Consider the following 22,611-nt stretch of genomic DNA (forward strand, 5'->3'; position numbering starts at 1 on the left):
ATATGGATGTAACTATACGTAAACACCCTAATGACCATTTGTCTAGCGAACTTTTCAGAAACCCCACGCCAAGAGATACCATACTTGAGGCCTCTAGTTTCCATCCAGAACCTTTGATAGCCTCTATCCCATATGGACAATGTGTTGGGGCCAAATGCAACTGCTCTAGTGATGCCCTATTTGAGAAGGAGGCTCAGACACTAAGAGCCAGATTACGCAAAATAGGCTATTCTAATAAGATCCTTAACACAGATCATGGCAGGAGTTATTCTTCTCTCAAAAAAAAAAAGTGCAGAAAACGAATCTCACTAGAATTATATCAAAATATTGTAGGCAACACAAGCAAATTAGTGGTATTTTTGGGGAAATACTGGCATCTTTTAAGTATGGATTCCACTTTAGTTCCTTTTGTCTCTGACCATCCTTTGATCACTTACAAAAGGGCCTTATCTTTACAGGACAAACTTGTACATAGTGAGTACCAAGCAGAGAGAGACACAAAAATACACAATTATGGGTACCTTCCCTTGGGGTACTTGTGGCTGCTGCCAATTTATGGATACCCATAAAGGTATCATCTTACCAAATGGGGAGAGATTTAAACCTAAACATTGTTAACTGCCACACTCCTGTTACTATGTTGGCAAGACAAAGTTGGAATTCTGGTGTCGGATTTATCGACATATAACTAGCATAAATAAAAAAGATTCAGAATTACCACTTGGAAGACATAGCTCTCTGGTTCACAGGAAAACTACTCCAAAACAATGAGGATGGATTTACTATCTTAAAGCCACTATGGCACCAGGCCTAATGAGGCATTTTATTTAAAACCATATCTATGAGGCTTTCAATTGGGTGTATGTGAACTCAATCGATAGTCCCGTATCACTATCTGCACAATTTATTCATACACCCAATCTTGTTTTTCTTTCATGTTTTTTTAGCTAACATTTTTTCATTCATTATTGCCTGTTTGGTGTTGTATTTTGGACATACTGGTCAGTTTGGCTATGGGAAAAACACAGTCTGTTGTCCTATGTTTGTTTCCAATCTGGCATTGTGTACCATAAATTTGGTATGTACAAATGTCATATTTGTTACCACCTCTAGGGGTCAACCCAGTGCATATGCTGTGGAGTATTTATGTGTGATGGATAGTTCCATGTCCCTGGATTGGGCATGCGTGGTCAAATTACCGTTCCCTGGATGGCGCCGGTGGATTGGGAGAGTCTGTCCATCTCATGCCCCCCTTTTGGGGCATGGATGGACTTCTTTTCTGGCATGGATGAACTTCTTTTCTGGCCTTAAGAAATCACTGGGTCCGCAGGGTATGCCTGGGCTGCCCTCTCTGGGAAACCACTGACTGCCTATTCATCAGTTACAGTATAGGCAATGTCTATTTTTGTAATGTTTTAAGTATGACATATGATCAATTTATGCTAAATATAGATACATAAATGCACTTTTTCTTGCTCTGTATGTTTTTTTTTTTTTTTTACACCTTTCAGTGCATGAAAACTTTTTTTTTTTTCCCATTGTTTTTATTGGGTTTCAATAAAGTAACAAAACGGGAAAAAAAAAAATACTATACAATGATCACAGTATTGACAAAGCTTTGAGTTATCCAGATTTGTGTGACAGATTTGAGTAATGCCATCACATGGTTTAATCAATATCTAGGTAAATACTAATAAAATATTAGCGAGCTGGTGAGAGCCCCCTTCATCCCAGACACCCCTTATGGGACTAAGCTGTGTCAGGGTCCAGCCAGAGGCACCACCATCCCACTCCACTCTGTAACACGCACCCTGTGGTCTTTGAAAGGGATATATCACAAACTTTCTAGCATAACCAAGTAATAGTAACAATTGGGATAACGTGAAAATGTAATATAGGTCACCTGGGGGACTGGTCTGGATGGAAAAATCTATATTTTGGAAGACTCTGATCCTGGTCAAGCAGTAGACATTGAATCAGACTGACCTTGTCGCGTGACCTGTATAAAGATAATGTGGAATAGAGGGATGACTAGATGGAAAGGAAAGGGGAAGGGTCAATTGTAGAGGAGAGATTTGAAGAGTCACCAGCCTCAATGATGCTCTCCCAGTTATTCAGGTTCCCTTGGATCCAGGTAGTAAGGAGATGCCTACACGTTGGGCCCAGGGTTCCCACATTGCTTCAAATTTTTCTGTGTCTAGAATAGTGCTTACTATCTTTTCTTGAGCAATTATCCAATGGGTTTTCCTTTTAGTGGATACTAGTGAAACCTTGAAGCCTCGTTTCCAGGCCGTGGCAATGGAAATTTTAGCCCCTGTTATAATAAAAAGGATCATCATTTGGGTATGTTTAGGGGGTCTTTGAGGTGGGACAGTTAAGCAAAGCTATGGACGGGTCTTTAGCATCGAGCAGCAAGTGACTTTGCGGATGATGTGGACTATTTTGTTCCAGAACCCTCTGATTTTCAGGCACTCCCATCAAACATGTAGCATTGTGCCAAGACTATGACAGCCCCTGAAATATAATGAGGATAAGGAGGGATAGATTGAAACTAGTCTAGTGGGGACCAGGTACAATCTTCTGAAGATCTTGAGGTTGGCTTCTATGAGAGAGGTATTGAAAATACCTTTAAATGATATGGATAATGATTTATGCCAATCCTCCGAATCCCATGTTTCTTGTAGATCTTTTTCCCATGCCGACATATATGACAGTTTGACAGTGTGCCTCGCAAATGACACATAGATTATAGGTATACCCCCCTTTTGCTCCATAATCTGGCCACACCATCTCTCATATTGTGTGAACATCGAGGGGCTAGGTTTGTTTTTCCAAAGTGAAGTGAAGGTAATGTGAAATTTGGTGAAACCTAAATCTTTTCGACATGGGGAGTTGTAGTTTGTTTTATGTAATGTTTGAGAGATAGTGGTCCCATGCAGGAGAAAAAATGTCCAAATGCGGTACAAGCCCTTGTTCAACCACCATTTAAAGATTTTGATATCCATGCCCAGTTTAAATTGGGGATTGTGGAAAATGTCGGCTAGTGGTTGGATTTCTGAGACCAGAGAGGGGAGTTTTCACAGAGAATCCCCCTGGGAAAGTGGGGGGCAGACTGGGGGAGGGGGGTCTATTCTTAGGCAGACACCACAGGAGGAAGTCAAGTATAAATGTTGGTGCTGACTGCCACTCTATGCTCACCCAGTCAGGTTTCTCCACTCTAGAGTAGAAAGTAGACAGTTGCGCCAGCTTGGCCGCTTGATGATACCATAAGTTTGGAGGTCCTAGCCCACCCTAGGATTTGAGGTTGAAAATATGTGTTGTGAAAAGTGGTATGCCTTCTTGTCCCAAATTAAACTATTGCTTTTCCCCTGTAAGGACTTGAGGTGGTCTCTTCTAATAGGGATTGGGATGGAGCGGAATAAGTATAACAACCTGGGAAGGAGGGTCATCTTTCCTGAATTAATTCTACCTATCCATGCCATTTTATATGTGGCCCAGGTCCTAAGATCGGACTCCAGTTTCCGGTACATGAGGGGACAGTTTGTCTGGTATAGTTGCTCGACCTTGGAGATTGATCCCTAGGTATCGGATGGTCGAGGTACTCCATTCAATTTTAACTTCTTCAGATCCGCACTATAGCCGAATGACGGCTACAGCGCAGATCTGATTTGCCGGAAGGGTGTCTATTGATGTCCTCCCGTGCCCGAGCGGCCTCCACGCTTCCTGCAGGGCTCACACTCTGTGATCAGTGAGTGTATGAGATTTGCTGGATCACAGATCAGAGTATCCCGACCCCTCACCACGTGAGCCAGCCAATGACAGCTGATCACGTGATGTAAACAGAGCCAATAATTGGCTATTTTTCCTCCTCCTCGGGGGGGGGGGGGGTGTAAGTGCCCAGTAAGTAAGTGGTTAAAGGAGCTTTTCAGTTGCAATACAATTGTCTGTTGTAAGGAAACATTTAATGCTTGGGACTTGACCATATTAACCTGAAGACCTGATATTTTGGCAAATTTGTTCAGTGGTTCACATACTGTAAGTTGAGGAGAGAAATAAGTGGGAAAGTTATAAAAAGGAGCAGGTCGTCAGCGAAGAGAGCACACTTGAGGTCACAATGAAAAACATGTAAATTCTAATAAATTAATCAAAAATATAGTCCATCCAGAATAATCAGAGATTAATCAGAAATACTCAGAAGACTGACAAGAAGAAAGCCGTCACCAACACACAATATAACTGACTCTTACCACCAGTGCATTGGACATTGGATATACACAATGTAACAATTTGTAGTTGGTCAGATCCACACTTCATACGGTTCACTGAATTACAAAGGTCCTTCCTCCACTGACCCACCAGATGTAATCAGCCCAATCACAGCAAACACTTGACTAAGTGGAGTGCTCCAAAAGATCTAGCACAGTGGCCACATATGCAGAGAACAGAATAAAAAGTCTCATTGCACAGACATCCAACTAAAGCATCAGTTTTACGATGCAACACCCCTGAAGATGCACGTTTGTGACGAGCATTGGGTTGCACAAGGGACACATGATGTAGTGCTGTGGACGGGGGAGTGGCAGCCATCTTATTGGTAGGAAGCGCTGGGCGCTTTCCTATTGCTTGTACCTCATTCATCACGTGAGTTTTAAATACTTTTTCTATTAATAAAATTGTTTTCAGCTTTTTATAGCATTCAAAAAAAATAAAAGACCACCTCCGGGGTATACAGCAGCTCACCTCAGGCTGCACAGTTCTCAGCCTAGATTACAGACCCTCAATCAAGAACACACTGGTGCAGATCCTGCAGTAAATGTAGTGTCCGGTTTTGTCCAGGCATCTGCTGCTCCCTGGGAGCACAATGGCCTCTGGGAGTGTGGAGCCCTGAAAAATAGTTAGCTCCTATACTAGAATGCTGGTTACCCCCAAAATGTTGACCCAAGGTTAGAGGCTTCATCCCTGCCTCTACAAAGTCCCCAGACTTCTGGACCAGTCTAAAAGTTCTCGATCTTGGCGAAAACTGCAAATTTAGTTTTCTCCACTCAGAAAAGACCCAGATTCCAGAGCCTCTAAACCTGCATGGGTGAGAACCCTAGATTACATTAGATTTTTTTGGACTCTGTGACAAAGTGCAGTACTGCCACATATCCCCCTCCCCTATTTTAAGCCAGGGGTTGAAACACATAAGCACACACACCTTTCTGTGGCACCTCTGTGCCAACCATTACTTAAGGTGGTTGCTAATATTTAAAACACTAGTATTCCCTCTGTTTTATGAAGATTTAAAGCACAGTGTGTCAGTTTTTTTTTTTCTTTAATTACAATTCTACACTGTGGTCACATGATCCCCGTCTGCTCTCCTTCCACACAGCAGCCCCACACAAGAAGGTATTTAGGATTATAATAATAAAAAAAAAAACTGACATACTGTGCTTTATATCTTCAGAAAACAAAGGGTATGCAAGCGTTTTATATACATTACTTTACCGGAATAACAGCAGGAGTGTTGGGGCGGGGAGGAGATTGGCTCTCACTACACAGGCTACTGATGGGGAGAGGGAGATGACAGAGGGATGTAAACTGACCATGGTATCCTGGATCAGCAGCCATGATTACCATAGTTACCATCCACAGGAACAGGCAGGACCAACCAAGTATGCACAAGTGACCCCATAGAAAGCCACTTGCTATGGAGGCAGTTAGCAGGGGAGGAGCTAGGTGCATCGGCAGGGGACAGAAGAAGAGGGTGATCATGGCTGTTCTGTGCAAACCATTGCACTGAGCAAGTAAATATACCATGCTTGTTTTTTGTTTTTGTTTTTTAATTCCTATAGTATCGCTTTAGACCCCACACAAGCAACTCAATTCACTTAAATGGGTCATGATCGGCGGACATACAGGATTATAATTCCCGCCACAGCTGCAAAGCCAATCTTTTCTGACACAACAGGTGTATACCCTCAGCTGCTGCCTCTGCAGCTGAAGGGGTTAGCAATTGAGGGTTGATAAAGCCGTGGCTCAACAGCAAGGCTTTATTGCTCTCCCAACCTCACGTTTGAACTAGCCTAATAATGCACCCAGACACAGTTTTCCAATTACCACCATACCAGCCACAGTGTTGCCAGACCAGTGTAACTATAATAATTCTACCTGATTGCCACAATACCAGACCAGTGCCACACGCAACAGTTTTCCTGACCACCGCTACACCAGTCCCAGTGTCATCAGAAGAGTGTATGCCAACAACAGTGTTCCTTAGACACCACACCAGTGCAGTGTTGCCTCTGCCTACCACCTGTGCTAATCTTGGCCTGTTTATTGACCAAATTTCTCCCTCTTCCGATCCTTTGACTGCTGACCATGTCTCCGCCTGCCCCTGAACTGACCCATTTGCACATCCTGCTGACTATGTTCCTGTGAGACACCAGTCCCAACCATGCTCTGCGGACAACTGCACTCCGGGAACCACATGAATTCTTTTGTTCTTCCTTTCTTTAGCCTCCTGCACTTCCTGGCCATTCCTGGGGCAACCACATACAAGTAGGCTAGGCTTGCTTGATTTGTAGGAACAGGGATTGGTTTAGGTGACACTACACTAAGCTATATTTCCTGAAAATGTCCGGTGCTGAGATGGTTAATGAGGAATAGTTTCAGTTTTGATTGTACACATTATAGGATGTTACAGAAAATATTTCTTGGCAAAAATAAAACATGCAATTATGTAAATATTACAGTATAACTTGTAACATGTTGTAAAGGGTTCACGCGCTGCTTTAATGTTTATATTATAATGTTCAAGAATGTGGTTAGTAAAACACTGCCAAAAGAGTACATTTTATGTTGGAAGATATTCACAAGATTCCTCAGCTAGTTTGCACTCTATCTTTTTTCAAGGTAGCAAGCTAAATTATGATAACTAACACATTCTTTTGGAATTGGATTCCACAGCTTTTACAGCACAATAAAAATTGCACAAACTGACACTGATCCTCCTTGCATATGTATTCCAGCCTGTGTTAATTGGGCAAGTCTAAACTTACATTAGCATGAGATAGCACAAAGCGTCCTAATGCCTCCGTAAAGATGTCTTAATTTGTAAATAACCCCCCCTTTTTTTTGTTTCCTACAGTTCTTCTAATCGAGGACCTTAATATGCAACTTTTTTCTGGTATTTTTGCTGTTCGTTTCAAAATAAAAAGCAGTAATAATTTAAGATCTTCATATGGCTTAAGTGGCTTAAGCCATATGACTTTTTTTTATAGCCCACATGAAAATCCTACAGATGTACAATGTGTATTTAGATCTTATGTTTTGACCTAAACAGGGTATACACACAGAGGTTTTTTTTTTTTTTTTTTTTTGTTCTTTAATGAAAAGACCTCACAGATCCTCGCTTCCACACAAGTGATGTGGACGCAGGACTAGATTAAATTTGTATGTAGATAAAAAAAAGATATATATATATATATATATATATATATATATATATATATATATATATATATATATATATATACCCCTGTTAAAATGGCAGGTTTCTGTGATGTAAAAAATGAGACAAAGATAAATAATTTCAGAATGTTTTCCACCTTTAACCCTTTCACTGCCAGGCCCTGTGCTCCTTTTTGTACACTCGGGTGGCCGGACAATTTTTGCAATTTTTTCCTTTTTTATTTTTCACTTTCAAAGTTTGTGAAAGATCCCCAAACCATTATATTTTCTGAAAGCATATGACCTCTAGAATAAAAAAGAAGGTGCTACAGATTTTTTTTTAGACCCTGTTGTATTTGCGCAAACAAATATATTTGCATAAAATACACTAAAACCATTATTAGCAGATAAAAACACAGCTAATTTTACAGAATTCCTGCTAAATCCCTACTATATAGAAAGAAAAAAAAACCTGTATGGAGTTAATAAAAGAAAAAAAAAGAAAAACATTTTTCACCTGTTTACAAAATGGTGAAAATCGAACGTACCCAGACATTTCTTAAACAATTTGGAGGTTTTCATTTTTCACTCACAGCTTTCAGAATTTGTAAAAGACCCCCCAAACCATACATTTTCTGAAAACACATGGACAGTAGAATAGAAAGAAGGTGCCACTGATTTTTAAGGCAGCACAATATTTGCACACATGTTTATAAAAACAATATTTTCACTAAAAATACACTAACATCATTAATAATGAACATAAACACAACATAACTTACACAATTCCTGCTAAATTGCTACTAAAGCATTGTTCACATGTCGCATACTAAGTATATGCCCACAGGGGCAATATTTACCCACACAAGGATGCACAGGTGTTCCATGCATCCCCGTACAGCCAGTCCCATTTATGTCAATTGGGATTGGACAGCTGCACAGGCTGTTCCCAATCTGACATCCATGTGGGTTTGGGTACATGACCCCGAACACAGACAGTGTGAGCTCAGGGACTTGCATGCAGACCTACATGGATGTAAAATCGGGAGCAATGGCTCTGTTCATGCAGGTGCTACATCCCAAATTACATCAATGGGACGGCTTGCACAGAGATGCACAGAACACCTGTGTGTCCCTCTAAAGGTATGCTGTGTATGCGCTGTGTGAACAAGGCCATAGGCCCCTTTCACACAAGCAAAACAATCGGGTCTGCCTGTCCGGACCACCCATTGTTCTCTTTAGAGGCTGATGTAAATGGACATGTGTCCATTTACACCCGCCTGCATCTAATCCAGTCCAGTCTGCTAAAAACGGACTGGTGGGGATTCCATTCCCCATCCATCTAGCAGATTGGATGGAAATGGACAGGTGGTCCATTTCCATCCAAGTGCCCCATAGAGAACAGCGCTGATGCAGAGCAGACACAGACCTGTCATTAGCCTGCTCAGTAGGGGTCAGCAGACAGATCCCCTGCTGAGCAGGTGTATCTGTTTGACAGAGTTTGCTCCATGTGAAAGGGGTCTTACCAGGAGCAGCTGGTCCATTGGGGGAGCTGGGGTGCCGCCACCCTACAGGGTGCCAGACTTATACGTTTGTATGAGGTTTTTTTTTTTTTCAAGCCACATGATTAGAACCTTAGGCTCTAATTGGCTTGAAAAAGGTTGGGCTCGGGCAACTGAACATTGCACCCCGAACCCACCCACTTGTGACCATAGCAAATTAATATTTGCTATTGTCTTCTGGTTTCTCTTCCTGGCCAATCAGGATGGATCTGGTTGGCTGGGAGGAGAAGCTGAGGAAGCCATGGAGGGGTGAGTGTGGGTGGGGTGGGAGTTCACCGTGGAGGGGTGAGTGTGAGGGGGGCCCATCACCATGGAAGGGTGAGTGCAGTGGACCTGGAAGGGGCTTACTATGTTTGTATTTTTTATTTTATCTTTACTTTTTTTTGGGGGGGGGGGGTCTTTGGTGAGATATTAGAGGTCTAAACAGACCCCCATATTTCTTTTTTGAAGAAATAGTCCCTTTCTCTATAGCACTTTACTTTAATGAATGCATGAAATCTCTATAGAGAATCCATTCATTCATAAAATGAATCAAGATCACCAAAAATATTTTCAGTTTTTATTCTTTAATCTTCTGGTGAAGCCATTTCTTGATTTGGATGTATGATTTGGGTCGTTGCCTTTGTGCCAATGTTGACTGGTTTTTAGAACTGTTCATTAGTCCCTCTACATTGACTAAGGCCCCTGTTCCAGCTGAAGGAAAACAGCCCCAAAGCATTATACTGCTCCCACCACTACCATGCTTCACTGTGGGTAAGGTGTTCTTTTGGTGATGCACAGTGTTGTTTTTGCGCCAAACATATCTTTTGAAATTATGGGCAACAAGTTCAACCTTGGTTTCATCAGACCATAACACATTTTCCCACATGCTTTTGGAAGACTTCAGGTGTGTTTTTGCAAAATGTAGCCAAGCTTGGATGTTTTTCTTTTTAAGATGAGGAAAAGCTTCCATCTTTCCACTCTACCCCATAGCCCAAACATATGAAGAATACAGGAGATTGTTGTCACATGTACCACACAGCCATTACTTGCCAGATATTCCTACAGCTCCTTTAATGTTGTAGGCCTTTTGACAGCCTCACTGACCAGTTTTTTTCTTGTCTTTTATCAATTTTGGAGGGACATCCAGTTCTTGGTAATGTCACTGTTGTGCCTTATTTTCTCCACTTGATGATGATGGTCTTCACTGTGTTCCATCGTATAGCTAAAGCTTTGGAAATTAACAGTGAGATCACTCTGATGCTTTGGAAGCTCTCTGCAGACCATGGCTTTTGCTGTAGGATGTGACTAAGAAAATATCAGGAGAGACCTCCTAGAATAGCTGAACTTTATTTGGGGTTATTTAGAGGGACTTTAAATGATAGCAGGTGCAGTGGCGGCGGGTGAAGTTTTAGGAGGGGGGGGGGGCACCAGACCCCACCCTTCATTTTGACCCCTCCCATGTGGTGAAAATGGGCATGGATTCAGTGAAATAGTGGACATGACTCTAAGGTGGTGTGGTTAGTGTCTGGGATGAACGGAGAGGGAGAGAGGGATGGCGGGGCAGCAGGCCCAGATCCTACACAATAGAAATATGTGCATTCTAGAAAGTTTAACTAACAGCAGATAAAGATATTCCAAACACCTGGTGTTAGCACTTCAATCATCCCGGCACCATGGTTGTTATGGTGTCAGTATGTTTGAAGCACATCATTTCTATTATTACATTGTAATATAAAATGAAATCATTCAACTCACCATAATGCAGAATCAGTGGGAGCCCCGAGCGTGTCACTAGCCATCAGGTGTCCCCAGCGGAGTCCCTCCTTACATCAGGTGCCTCCAGCAGAGTCCCTCCTTACATGCAGCCTGTGCCACCACCACTGGGCAGATGTTTACTGACTAATATTTAAGATGAGGTAATTTACAAATAGCTTTTAAAATTTCTTATATGTGCACTTCACAGAATTCTCTTTGTGAAGCATAGGCTAGCAGAAGTGTGTAATATGCCTTTTGCCAACAAAATGGAAAGTAAATGAACAGAAGAAAAATCTGAATCAATATCTGGTGTGACCCTCTTTTGGCTTCAAACCAGCATCAGTTCTTCTAGGTACATGTGCACACACTTTTTGAAGAAACTAGTCATGTGGGTTGTTCTAAACATCTTGGAGAACTAACCACAGATCTTCTGTGGATGTAGGCTGCCTCAAATCCTTCTGTCTTTTCATGTAATCCCAGACAGGCTCAGTGATATTGAGATCAGGGCTCTGAAGCCAAGAGTCACTTCTAGGACTCTGTTGTTCTTTACGCTGAAAATAGTTCCTAATGACATTGGCAGTATGTTTGGCTGTATTTCTCAGCATTGAGGGCACTGTTGATCCTGACCAAATCTCAAACTTTTCATAAATGCAGCCCCAAATTTGCAAGGAACCTCCACCATGCTTCACTGTTGTCTGCAGTCATTCTTGTACTACTCTCTAGCCCTTCAGCGAACAAACTGCCTCCTGCTACAGACAAATATTTCAAATGTTGACTCATCATTCCAGTGCACCTGCTGCAATTTTTCTGGACAACAGTGCCTAGGTTTTTGTGCATAGTTTAGTTGCTTAGTCTTGTTTCCATGTCAGACGTATGGCTTTTGGCCACAATTCTTCCATGAAGACCACTTCTGTTTAGACTTCTCTGGACAGTAGATGGGTGTACCTGGGCCCCACTACTTTCTGCCAGTTATGTGCTTATGGTACTGCTGGACATCTTCCAATGTTAAAGGGAAGTGAGCATGATGTGTCTTTCATCTGCCACATGCTTCCTTGGCTAACCACTGTGTCTACAATCCTCAATGTTGCCTGAAATTGAAAAAAAAGATTGTACGAGTATAATCAAATTGCAATGTATTAGGCCAGCTTTAGCTATACACTTACACATTTCTTTTTTCATTAGGCATTGTTGTAGCATACCATTCAACACAGAGTAGGCCCTGACATATAGAAAGCCTGAAGTTAAATTGTCACCGCTAATAAAAATTTTTACACATACCAATCGGATTCAAACCTATCAAAGACATATACATAATTTTCATTGAACCTGTAAAGGGCCCCCTAGATTCTGACTACAATGTAGCAAAATAAAATTCAGGTTATGGATAAGGTGAGTGCAGTGTCTGATATTAAAGCTGGCCATACATGGATCAAAATTTAGATCAATGTATGGATGTTCCTGTTCATGAAAAATTGATTTATCGAACCACTTTTCATAAATGACTAGTTGGTATATTTTTGCTTGGTCAGTGCATGCAGCCTGCAGTGCTGATCAGTGTATTCTGATGGCAGGGGAGTCCTGCTGTCAGATTACAATGACACAATGTGGAAGATTTCACAATTTCAAATGTAAGAATGGGGAAATTAGTTCAGTTTTTATGTTCAGCTGCCTGTCTAAACAAACAAGAACAAAAAGGCATGTATGGCCAGCCTAAGGACTCTTTTTAAAAACTGTTGATGAAAATCAGACACTTGCACCTGAATGGTTCTCCATCAAAGAATGTTTGAAAGTCACATTATCTGCTATATAAAAAGTTTGTTCAGCAGGGATCACATCAGGTTACCACTGGTTGTTTGGAGAGTCATGGATAGTTACAGCTGCTGACAAGCTGTCATTGAAGTTTACAGGGCTTGGCATCCCCAGCTAGCCACTCACAGGTGGCAAATATAGCTGCAGGAATCAGCAGATTCCTGCTGCTGCCATATGCATCGGGGCTAGTTGCCTGTGGGAATGTAGCCTAATGGTTGCTTGACCACATGATGATATGTGATTGTAGTGCAATGCAGTATTCCATACCAACACATGCAAGGTAATGCAAGGGGGGTACCTATACGATCCATTCAATTCATCCATTTGCACTACACTGTTGATCAATCTGTTTCGAGAAAATTGTAAAGTCTATTTTGCGCTTAAAGTGGGATTAAATCCAAAATGTATTATAATGCAGATTATCAATTATTAGATGTGGCAGCAGCATTGGTTTTCTTTTCTTTGGCTTTTTTGGCTTTTTTTCCTCTGTTGTCACCCAATGATCTGCCCAGTAACACACCTCCAGTATTAGTGAGAGACAGCACTGGGGGAATGAAATTTAAATACACATTTTGGGATAATGGCTTTGCATGAATAAATAAAAGCAGATTATTTTAATCACCCCTGACAGTGTTTAAGTGGTTTGTCTCATCCATGCAAACTGATGCATTTTGCTGGAGAACTTGGGGTTGTACAATACAACAGACTTGCTGGCTGGATCACCAAAGGAAGATCAAAGAAAGAAAACCTAAAAAAGGAAACTAATACAGGTATTACATCTAAGAATTGGAAAGCTGAAATATAATGTTTGCTTTTGGGTTTAATACTGATTTAACCACTTCAGTGGCACTTTCCCCTCCTTCCTACCCAGGCCAGTTTTAAGCTTTCAGTGCTGTTGCTCTTTGACAATTTCACCATTTTATATATATATATATATATATATATATATATATATATGTGTATGTATATATATATATATATTTTTTTTTTTTTTTCTTTTTTTTTTTTTCTTTGAGACAGAACAAGCTTTATTTTAGTGGTGATTTATCAACATTGTTTTTTTTTTTTTTTATCTTTTGCTTCACTGTTCTAAATTTCTGCACTTATGGGCACTGACAAGGGGGCACTGATAGACAGCACTTATGAGCATGGATAAACTCCACTGATAAGTTACACTTATGGGGCTGCACTGTTGATTGGTGCCCTGATTATCAATGTAAACAATGTACCGACAGCCCTGCCAGTTATCAGCTCTCCTATCCTCATACAGACACAGCAAGTGAGCAAAGGATTGCCAATAACCAGCAAGTCTGTTTACCTGTGACCAGCTGTGATTGGACACAGCTGATCACATGGTAAAGGGCTGCTGTGGTTGGCCCTTTACCATGATATACAATTGGACACAGCAGTCTCAGTGCGAGCCAGCGGGTGGTGGGGTTGTGGGAGGACGTCCATGGATGCCCTCCCAAAGCTGAAGAACTGCGCTGTAGCTGTCTTTTGGCTATTGCGCGGTTGGGAAGCAGTTAAAACCTAACTGCAGGTTTTGGAGAAGTTAAATAGTTTGTGTTTACTTCCCTAACAGATGCAACAGATGTTGGCGCTGTATAAACTGTATGTAGCTTCAGCTACATACAGTATACAGCTACATATTCCAGTGACAAGATGGGAACTTCCCATCCCTAAGTTGGGCTGGGGCACTGCTTAGCCATTCATGACCTCTCCGCCTCAGCCAATCAGAGGAAGCTTTGTTTTGATTCAGAAAATACAAAGCCCCCTGTAAATGGCTGAGCAGAGCTTTGCTTGAATTGATTTTGTTCTGTGAAGAGGAAGGGAAGTCGCCATCCTGCTGCTGAGAACACAACACATATACTATATGTGGCTCTACACAAGGAGACGAGCATTCTTCTTACATCCAAATGCAATCTTACATCTATAACTTTCCAAAAAAACTAAGAGAGCAACTGGGTAGAATAGGGAACTTTAGCTGCCCAAAGGATTTTCTTTTGGTTGGCTGTAAAATAAACCTTTATGGCCATATTTCCTGAGGGTTGTATGTAAACAAAGTAAGAAAGATTGAGTACATCTAGGTTATATCAAGCAGAAGTAGCAATCAGTAAAAGGTATTTCACCCATCTGATCAATCTGCCAATCAGTTGGGTAGTGTTTTCTTTTGGTGGCCACAGACATGTAATTGCTACTCAGTCTGGTCAAAATGAACTAGCTCGTACAATGTGATTATCAGGGGTATATGCTGTCTTCTTTAGACCATGGTTTATACATGTTGACATTTAGGACCCATAGTTCTTTATTAATCTGCAGGGGTTAACTTTGTTGTGTCTTTAAAACAAAAGTTTGCTATGAGCCAGATATGAAACTTGCTTTCAATCAACTGCAGCAGAAGAGAAAGATAAACAGAAGGATTAACTGTTTATTTAGGACTGCAAAAAGTCTAGTTGTTTTTCAGTCAAAGAAGAACAAAATGTACTGTTGTATCTTGTTTCAAGAGAAGGCTGTTTATCACAGTCTCCTGTGCTGTGGTTGGTAGGATTGAAGAGCTACAGCTCTCCACCCACTCTAGAGTCTTGTCAGCTCTTCTACAGAGGCCTCCTTTCCATAGAACTGTGTGGGGAAAATAGGGAGAGGGAGGTGTGACCTCTGTGATCTTTTATTGCCTGTCACGAGCTGACATATTGACCTAGAGAAAGGAGAGCGAGAGAAAAGAGATAGAGGGGGTGTAGAAAAAAAAAAAATAAATCTAATCTGTATTCCTGGAATTGTGCTGGAACTTCTGCCACACTGCTTGTAAACACTCCCCATGTGCTCAGCCACACACTCTGTCTCATACACTCCTGCTCTGCCTAGCCAATGAATGAGAGACAAGAAGATAAACAAGGGGGTGGGGAGCGCAATGAGAGTGTGACACATCCTAGTGATCACTATTCCTGTCATCCCAGCTAGGTTTACATTTTGTTTTCCTGCACTAAACTATAAAACTTGATTGGTTTTAACTATTTTTTTTTTCCTTCTTTCACTATGTATCCCAGCTTGTGATATCTATGTTTAAGTTGCACTTTTTTTTTTTTTTTTTTAATCATAACCACTTCCTAGATTATGATACCTGTTGCATTGCCTACACATAAAGAGCTGTGTTGCTTCTAGTGTGTACAATATGAATGAACAGAAGTCATTTTCTCTATGAACAGATGTGATACATTCAGTCATTGCCAGATTTCTTTGGAAAGGAAATATGACAATAAAGAGAGGGCCATTTCTTGAATATACACTACATTACCAAAAGTATTGAGACACATGTACTTTAATGGCATTCCAGTCTTAGTCCTTAGGGATCAATATTGAGTTGGCCCACCCTTTGCAGCTATAACAGCTTCAACTCTCCTGGGAAGGCTGTCCGCAAGGTTTAGAAGTGTGTCTATGGGAATGTTTGACCATTCTTCCAAAAGCGCATTTGTGAGGTCAGGCACCGATGTGTACAAGAAGGCCTGGCTCACAATCAACACTCTAATTTATCATAAAGGTGTTCTGTCGAGTTGAGGTCAGGACTCTGTGCAGGCCAGTCAAGTTCCTCCACCCCAAAGCTCCTCCATGTCTTTATGGACTTTGCTTTGTGCACTGGTCCAAATCACTTGGTGGAGGGGGGATTATGATGTGGAGTTGTTTTTCAGGGGTTGGGCTTGGCCCCTTCCAGTGAAGGGAACTCTTAAGGCATCGGCATACCAGAACATTTTGGACAATTTCATGCTCCCAAGTTTGTGGGAACAGTTTGGGGGTCACCCCTTCCTGTTCCCACATGACTGCACACTAGTGCACAAAGCAAGGTCCACAAAGACATGAATGATTGAGGTTTGGGAACTTGACTGGCCTGCACAGAGCCCTGACCTCAAACCGATAAAACACCTTTGGGGTGAATTCGAGTGGAGACTGCGAGCCAGGCCTTCTCATCCACATCAGTGCCTGACCCTCACAAATGCACTTCTTGAAGAATGGTCAAACATTCCCATAAACACACTCCTAAACCTTGTGGACAGCCTTCCCAGAAGAGATGAAGCTTTTATAGCTGCAAAGGGTGGGCCAACTCAATATTGAACCCTACGGACTAAGACTGGGATGCCATTAAATTTCATGTGCCTGTTAATTCAAATGTCCCAATACTTTTGGTAATATAGTATATTTGACATTTACATCCCAAAGTATGTGGCATCAAGGTGTGTGTCTTACCTTTTAGTACAATTATCTATTAACATGTTTGTAAAGCGCTGTGCAAACTGTTGGCGCTATATACATATTGTATAATAACAGCCTCAGTGGCATGCCCATCCTCCCAATTTAGTCATTGAAAATTGAAGCAGAAAAAGGTGAGTTGATGCCAATAGCTACCACTTAAAGTGGTTGTAAACCCATTTACACCACTTTTACCTACAGGTAAGCCTATACCAAGGCTGTAGGTACCTTGAATATCTCCTAAACTTGCACAATCAGAGCGCCAAAGCTGTGAATCTGGAAGTAACTCCGGTGGAAGATGTCCGCGCTGTACTCAGAGGACTGATGCCTATCCAGGGCATCGTTCTAATATAAGTATTTCTTAATGAGCTAGTATGCAATGCAATGCATACTAGCTCATTATGCCTTTGTTTTGCAGGGTTTATTTTTTATTCCTCCTCCCCGAAGTTTACAACCTCTTTAAGCCAGCCACAGTTGTTTAAAATCTCAGTCAGTTCAGTGGGGACTGGCCAAAATGGGCAGGCTGAATGTACCCAAGTTGATTGATCGATCAACTTGGTTACAACCAGCCTGTCAGATTTTTCATGCAACTGACAGCGGCTATAGCCCCTAGAATAATCAGTGTGTTCTCCCAGCCAGTATGACATGGTGGCTGCATTAAGTTTAATTTTTTTAGGCATTTTTTCCTGTTTTCACCTGATGACCTGGCCAGTAGCACACCTCCTGTATTAGAGTTCCCCCCACTTTGTATGAAGGAGCGCAGAGGTGCAGCAGACTTGTCAGTCTGGGGGGAGGTGAGTGTAATGCCGCGTACACACGTAGCCAACTATCCGGCGGACTTAGTCTGACAGACTTCCCGCCGGACTGTCCGCCGGACTTTCCGAACGAGCTACTTACCCACACACGACACTTTTTCAGCGGACTAATACGGCGTACTAAGTCCGCCGGACTATCCGCCATACTTTTGAAATGAACGGACTCGCCCACACACACGGAGGAAAGTCCGCTCATTTTGAGCGCGTATCCAGGTAGCCTGGGCCAGCAAAGGAGGCGTCGCTGGCCCCATCACCTGGTATGGACTTAAAGGGGAATTTAGACCCCCGAAGTCGGAGGAAGAGGGCAGCGGCAAAGAAGAAATCCGGGCTCCTCCGCTAGTAAAAGAGCTAGCAGAAGATAGCGGAGTAGTCCAGCGAGAAGACCCCCGAAGATGGACAGAAGACCCCCGGAGTTGTGCAATAAACTATTTTAACCCTTGTGTGTTGTGTGTTTTATTTTTACTTTTTTGCACAGGTGAATGGGTAGGGGTACATTGTACCCCATACTCATTCACATAGGGTGGGGGCCGGCATCCGGGGACCCCCTTATTAAGGGGGGCTCCCGGATTCCGATAAGCCCCCCGCCCGCAGACCCCGACAACCAACAGCCAGGGTTGTCGGGAAGAGGCCCTTGTCCTCATCAACATGGGGACAAGGTGCTTTGGGGGCACCCCCCCCATGTTGAGGGCACATGGCCTGGTACGGCTCAGGAGGGGGGGTGCCCACTCGTCACCACCCCCTTTCCTGGCCTGGTAGCATGCTCGGATAAGGGTCTGATGTGGACCTAGGGGGGGACCCCCACGCCGATTTTTCGGTGTAGGGATCCCCCTTGAAGTCCATACCAGGTGACAGGGCCAGCGACGCCTCCTTCGCTGGCCCCGGCTACCTGGAGATGTGCTCAAAATGAGCGGACTTTTCTACGCACGGGAAAAGTCAGCTCATTTCAAAAGTACAGCGGACTAGCACACACACGGCCATACTGACTTATCTTCCAATCCATGACTTAACTTCACAGTTCACACACGTACATTTTAACTTTTTAAATTCAAACTGTAGAACTGACATAACTGATTATTTTTTTTTTTTATTAAACTTTAAGAAAAACTTGGAAAGTTTGTTTAAATTTAATTATAAAATGTATTTAGTATATTGACTGTCAGTCACTTTATAGTAGGCAAGTAGGCATCATTCTACAATCTTTTTAAATAGCACCGTTGTTATGACAATGGCCGAAGCTGTACATAGCAGGGCATGGCTAGGACGTCACACGTCAATCAAAAGGGAGTGCCACCGTCATGGCAACAGCAGAAGCCGATCCACATGGCAAACATATCACAGCTTATCAGCCTCTAAGGACAACAATGTTAAAACTGAGGTTATCAAAAAATTTGCCTACACTTAATTGGGAACATGCAGTGAGCTAACCACATCCATATCTACCATTGCTGTCTGGTGATGTCACAGACATCAACCCCACCGGACTCCTTCCCTCTTCCCTTCATTAGTAGGCAGAGGCACTTGGGGAAGGGAGGAGGAGTCCGGTGACATCGATGTCCGTGACGTCACCAGATCTCCGACTGAACTCCCTGAAAACTCAGAAGCCGGCGGAGAGGTGAGTACGGATCAAAATAATTTTGAACGATCAAAAGAATTAACAATTAATGGAGGAATTAGCAGCCCTATATTAAATACATTTCAGTTAGCGTGTTCAATATTTTTTTCCAGTGTCATTCCGTTTTATTACACATAACTTATTTTCTGAACGTATTTGTTTTAGTTAATTTGTATGTATGGATTGCATGGGTTGTTACTGACAAAGATTTCATATCCATAGCACCTTTAGAAATATATTTACCTAGAAAAGTGGTGACATGTTCTATAATTATTTTACCCGCTGTCTATACACACTGAGAGCGATACAGAAATCAAACCATTTGGTTTATGAGGGAGTGAATAAAGGCTGAGGTGACATCATGTAACTTTAACCTAATCCCTATGAAACACTGCACATTTACAGATTACAACCTACAAGTCCAAAGTGTACAGATTTTATTTTAGATCAATTAATTGTGCTGCTTATTCATAGGTATTTTGGTAAATCATTAACAGCATTTTCAATAAAATTTACAGTTATCTAATTTTTCCATAAATAGCACTGCCATATTACCTTAGACACACTCCCTCCTGACCATGGCCCATGACCTAATTTATCTTCTTATTTGGAGTAGCTAATGTTGTGATAACATTCTCAACTTCGACAATACTTTATTAAAACACACTCATTTGAGTGTCAAGCTAAGGTTGAAACTGTACAATAATGCATTACGCTTGTGTTTGGCAGTAACATGGTAATATGCATGGTTAATGCACGAGTATATGTGGGTTGCCGTGTAATTCTAAATGCACACATACAGCTTAGAAAAAAAAAAAAAAACACTAGCACTATAGTGCACCACGATGTAATGATGCAAACAGTCTGTATGGTATAGTGTGATATGCGGTGTAATGTCCTGCATTGTCATAAATTGACAGCGAAAAAAGTCTCTCATTCAGCAATTTTTGGATTGGTGTTAACCACTTCCGTATTGGGCCTATTCTGACACTTCTCTCCTTCATGTAAAAAACATAATTTTTGCTAGAAAATTACTCAGAACCCCCAGACATTATATATGTTGTTTTTTTTTTGTTTTGTTTTTTAGCAGACACCCTAGGGAATAAAGTGGTGGTCATTGCAACTTTTTTTTATCTTGCACGGTATTTGCTCAATAATTTTTCAAATGCCTTTTTTTGGAAAAAAAAAAAATGGTTTCATGAATTAAAACAAACAACAAAACAGTAAAGTTAGCTCAATTTTTTCGTATAATGTGAAAGATGATGTTACACCGAGTAAATAGTTACCTAACGTCTCACACTTTAAAATTGTGCACACTCACGTAATGGCGCCAAACTTCTATCTTTAAAAATCTCCATAGGTGACACTTTAATTTTTTTTTACAGGTTACTAGTTTAGAGTTACAGAAGAGGACTAATGCTAGAATTGTTGCACACGCTCTAACTCACGTGGCGATACCTCACATGTGTAGTTTGAACGGCGTTTACATATGTGGGAGGGACTTACATGCATGTTCGCTTCTGAGCGCGAGCTCATGGGGATAGGGCGGCGTTTTAAATGTTTTTTTATTATTATTTAATTTTTTATTTAACTTTTTATTTTTTATTTTTTTTTTTTACTTTTTTTTTGGATCACTTTTATTCCTATTACAAGGAATGTAAACATCCCTTGTAATAGGAATTCATTGTGGCAGGTCCTCTTTATGGAGAGATACAGGCTCATTGAGACACCACATCTCTCCTCCAGGCTGGAAAGCATGAGATCGAGAAAAAAATCACCGATCTCATGCTGACAGCCGCAATCACGGCTTTGTTTACTTTCGGGAACCCGGACGTGATGTCATAATGTCACGCCCGAGCTTCCGATGGTCATAGAGATGACTGGTGACATCTGGTTACCGGGAATCTCTATTGTCATTATCCAGCGCTAGACAATTCATTCACCAGGCCCCCCGATGGCACAGGAGAGCCCAGAGAAGCACCAGACGGAAGGGGGTGTCCCGTCCCGTCGCCTATAAGAATGATCAAGCGGTGGAACTGCCGCTATAATCATTCTTATCGTACACAGAATCACCAGCTGCAAAGAATGATATCTGAATGATGCCTGTAGCTGCAGGCATCATTCAGATATCCCCTCACAAAGTCTCTAGGATGTCATATGACGTACTGTGGTAGGAAAGTGATTAAATACCCAAGGCTGTCTCGAACCGTGATAGAAGAGGTAGAACTCTCCACCTCCACCAAAGAAATGTAATCTGTCATTAAAGGTCTTCCCAACAGGAAGAGTCCAGGCCTTGATGGATATACTAAAAGATACTATAGTAAATATATGCCAATGCCACTTTCTCCCTTAACCGCTTCAGCCCCGGACCAATTGTCAGCCTAAGGCCCAGAGGTCTTTTTACAATTCCGCACTGCACTGCTTTAATTGGTAATTGCGTGGTCATGCAATGTTGTACCCAAACAAAATTTGCGTCCTTTTCTTCCCACAAATAGAGCTTTCTTTTGATGGTATTTGATTGCCTCTGCAATTTTTATTTTTTGCGATATAAATGGAAAAAGACTGAACATTTCGAGAAAAAAATATATTTTCTACTTTTTGTTATAAGAAAAATCGAATAAACTCAATTTTAGTCATACATTTAGGGCACAATTTATTCAGACACATGTCTTTAGTAAAAAAAAAATGTCAATAAGCGTATATTTATTGGTTTGCACAAAAGTTATAGCGTCTAAAAACTAGAGTACATTTTCTGGAATTTACACAGCTTTTAATTTATGACTGCCTATCTCATTTCTTGAGGTGCTAAAATGGCAGGGCAGTACAAACCCCCCCAAATGACCCCATTTTGGAAAGTAGACACCCCAAGGAAATTGCTGAGGGGCATGTTGAGCCCATTGAATATTTTTTTTTGTCCCAAGTGATTGAATAATGACAAAAAAAAAGGTTTACAAAAATTTGTCACTAAATTATATATTGCTCACACATGACATAGTTATATGTGGAATTACACCCCAAAATATATTCTGCTGCTTTCTCCTGAGTACGGGGATACCACATATGTGGGACTTTTTGGGAGTCTAGCTGCGTACGGCACCCCGAAAACCAATCACTGCCTTCAGGATTTCTAAGGGTGCAAATTTTTGATTTCACTCCTCACTACCTATCACAGTTTCAAAGGCCATAAAATGCCAAAATAACACAACCCCCCCCCCCCCCAATGACCCCATTTTGGAAAGTAGACACCCCAAGAAAATTGCTGAGGGGCATGTTGAGCCCATTGAATAATTTTTTTTTTTGTCCCAAGTGATTGAATAATGACACAAAAAAAAAGTTTACAAAAAGTTGTCACTAAATGATATATTGCTCACACATGCCATAGTTATATGTAGAATTGCACCCCAAA

The 22,611-nt window shown here is 41.6% G+C and overlaps 1 protein-coding gene across 1 annotated transcript in view; it reads left to right on the top strand.

Annotated features, from left to right (window-relative positions):
- The window catches only part of SPIDR (scaffold protein involved in DNA repair), a 1,142,324-nt gene that overhangs the window by 859,327 nt on the left and 260,386 nt on the right, over window positions 1-22,611 (top strand). The window lies entirely within an intron of this gene.

The sequence above is a fragment of the Lithobates pipiens genome, unplaced genomic scaffold (genome assembly GCF_037356315.1).
Source record: "Lithobates pipiens isolate NorthernLeopardFrog02 unplaced genomic scaffold, aLitPip1_a1.2 Scaffold_19, whole genome shotgun sequence".
NCBI lineage: Eukaryota > Metazoa > Chordata > Amphibia > Anura > Ranidae > Lithobates > Lithobates pipiens.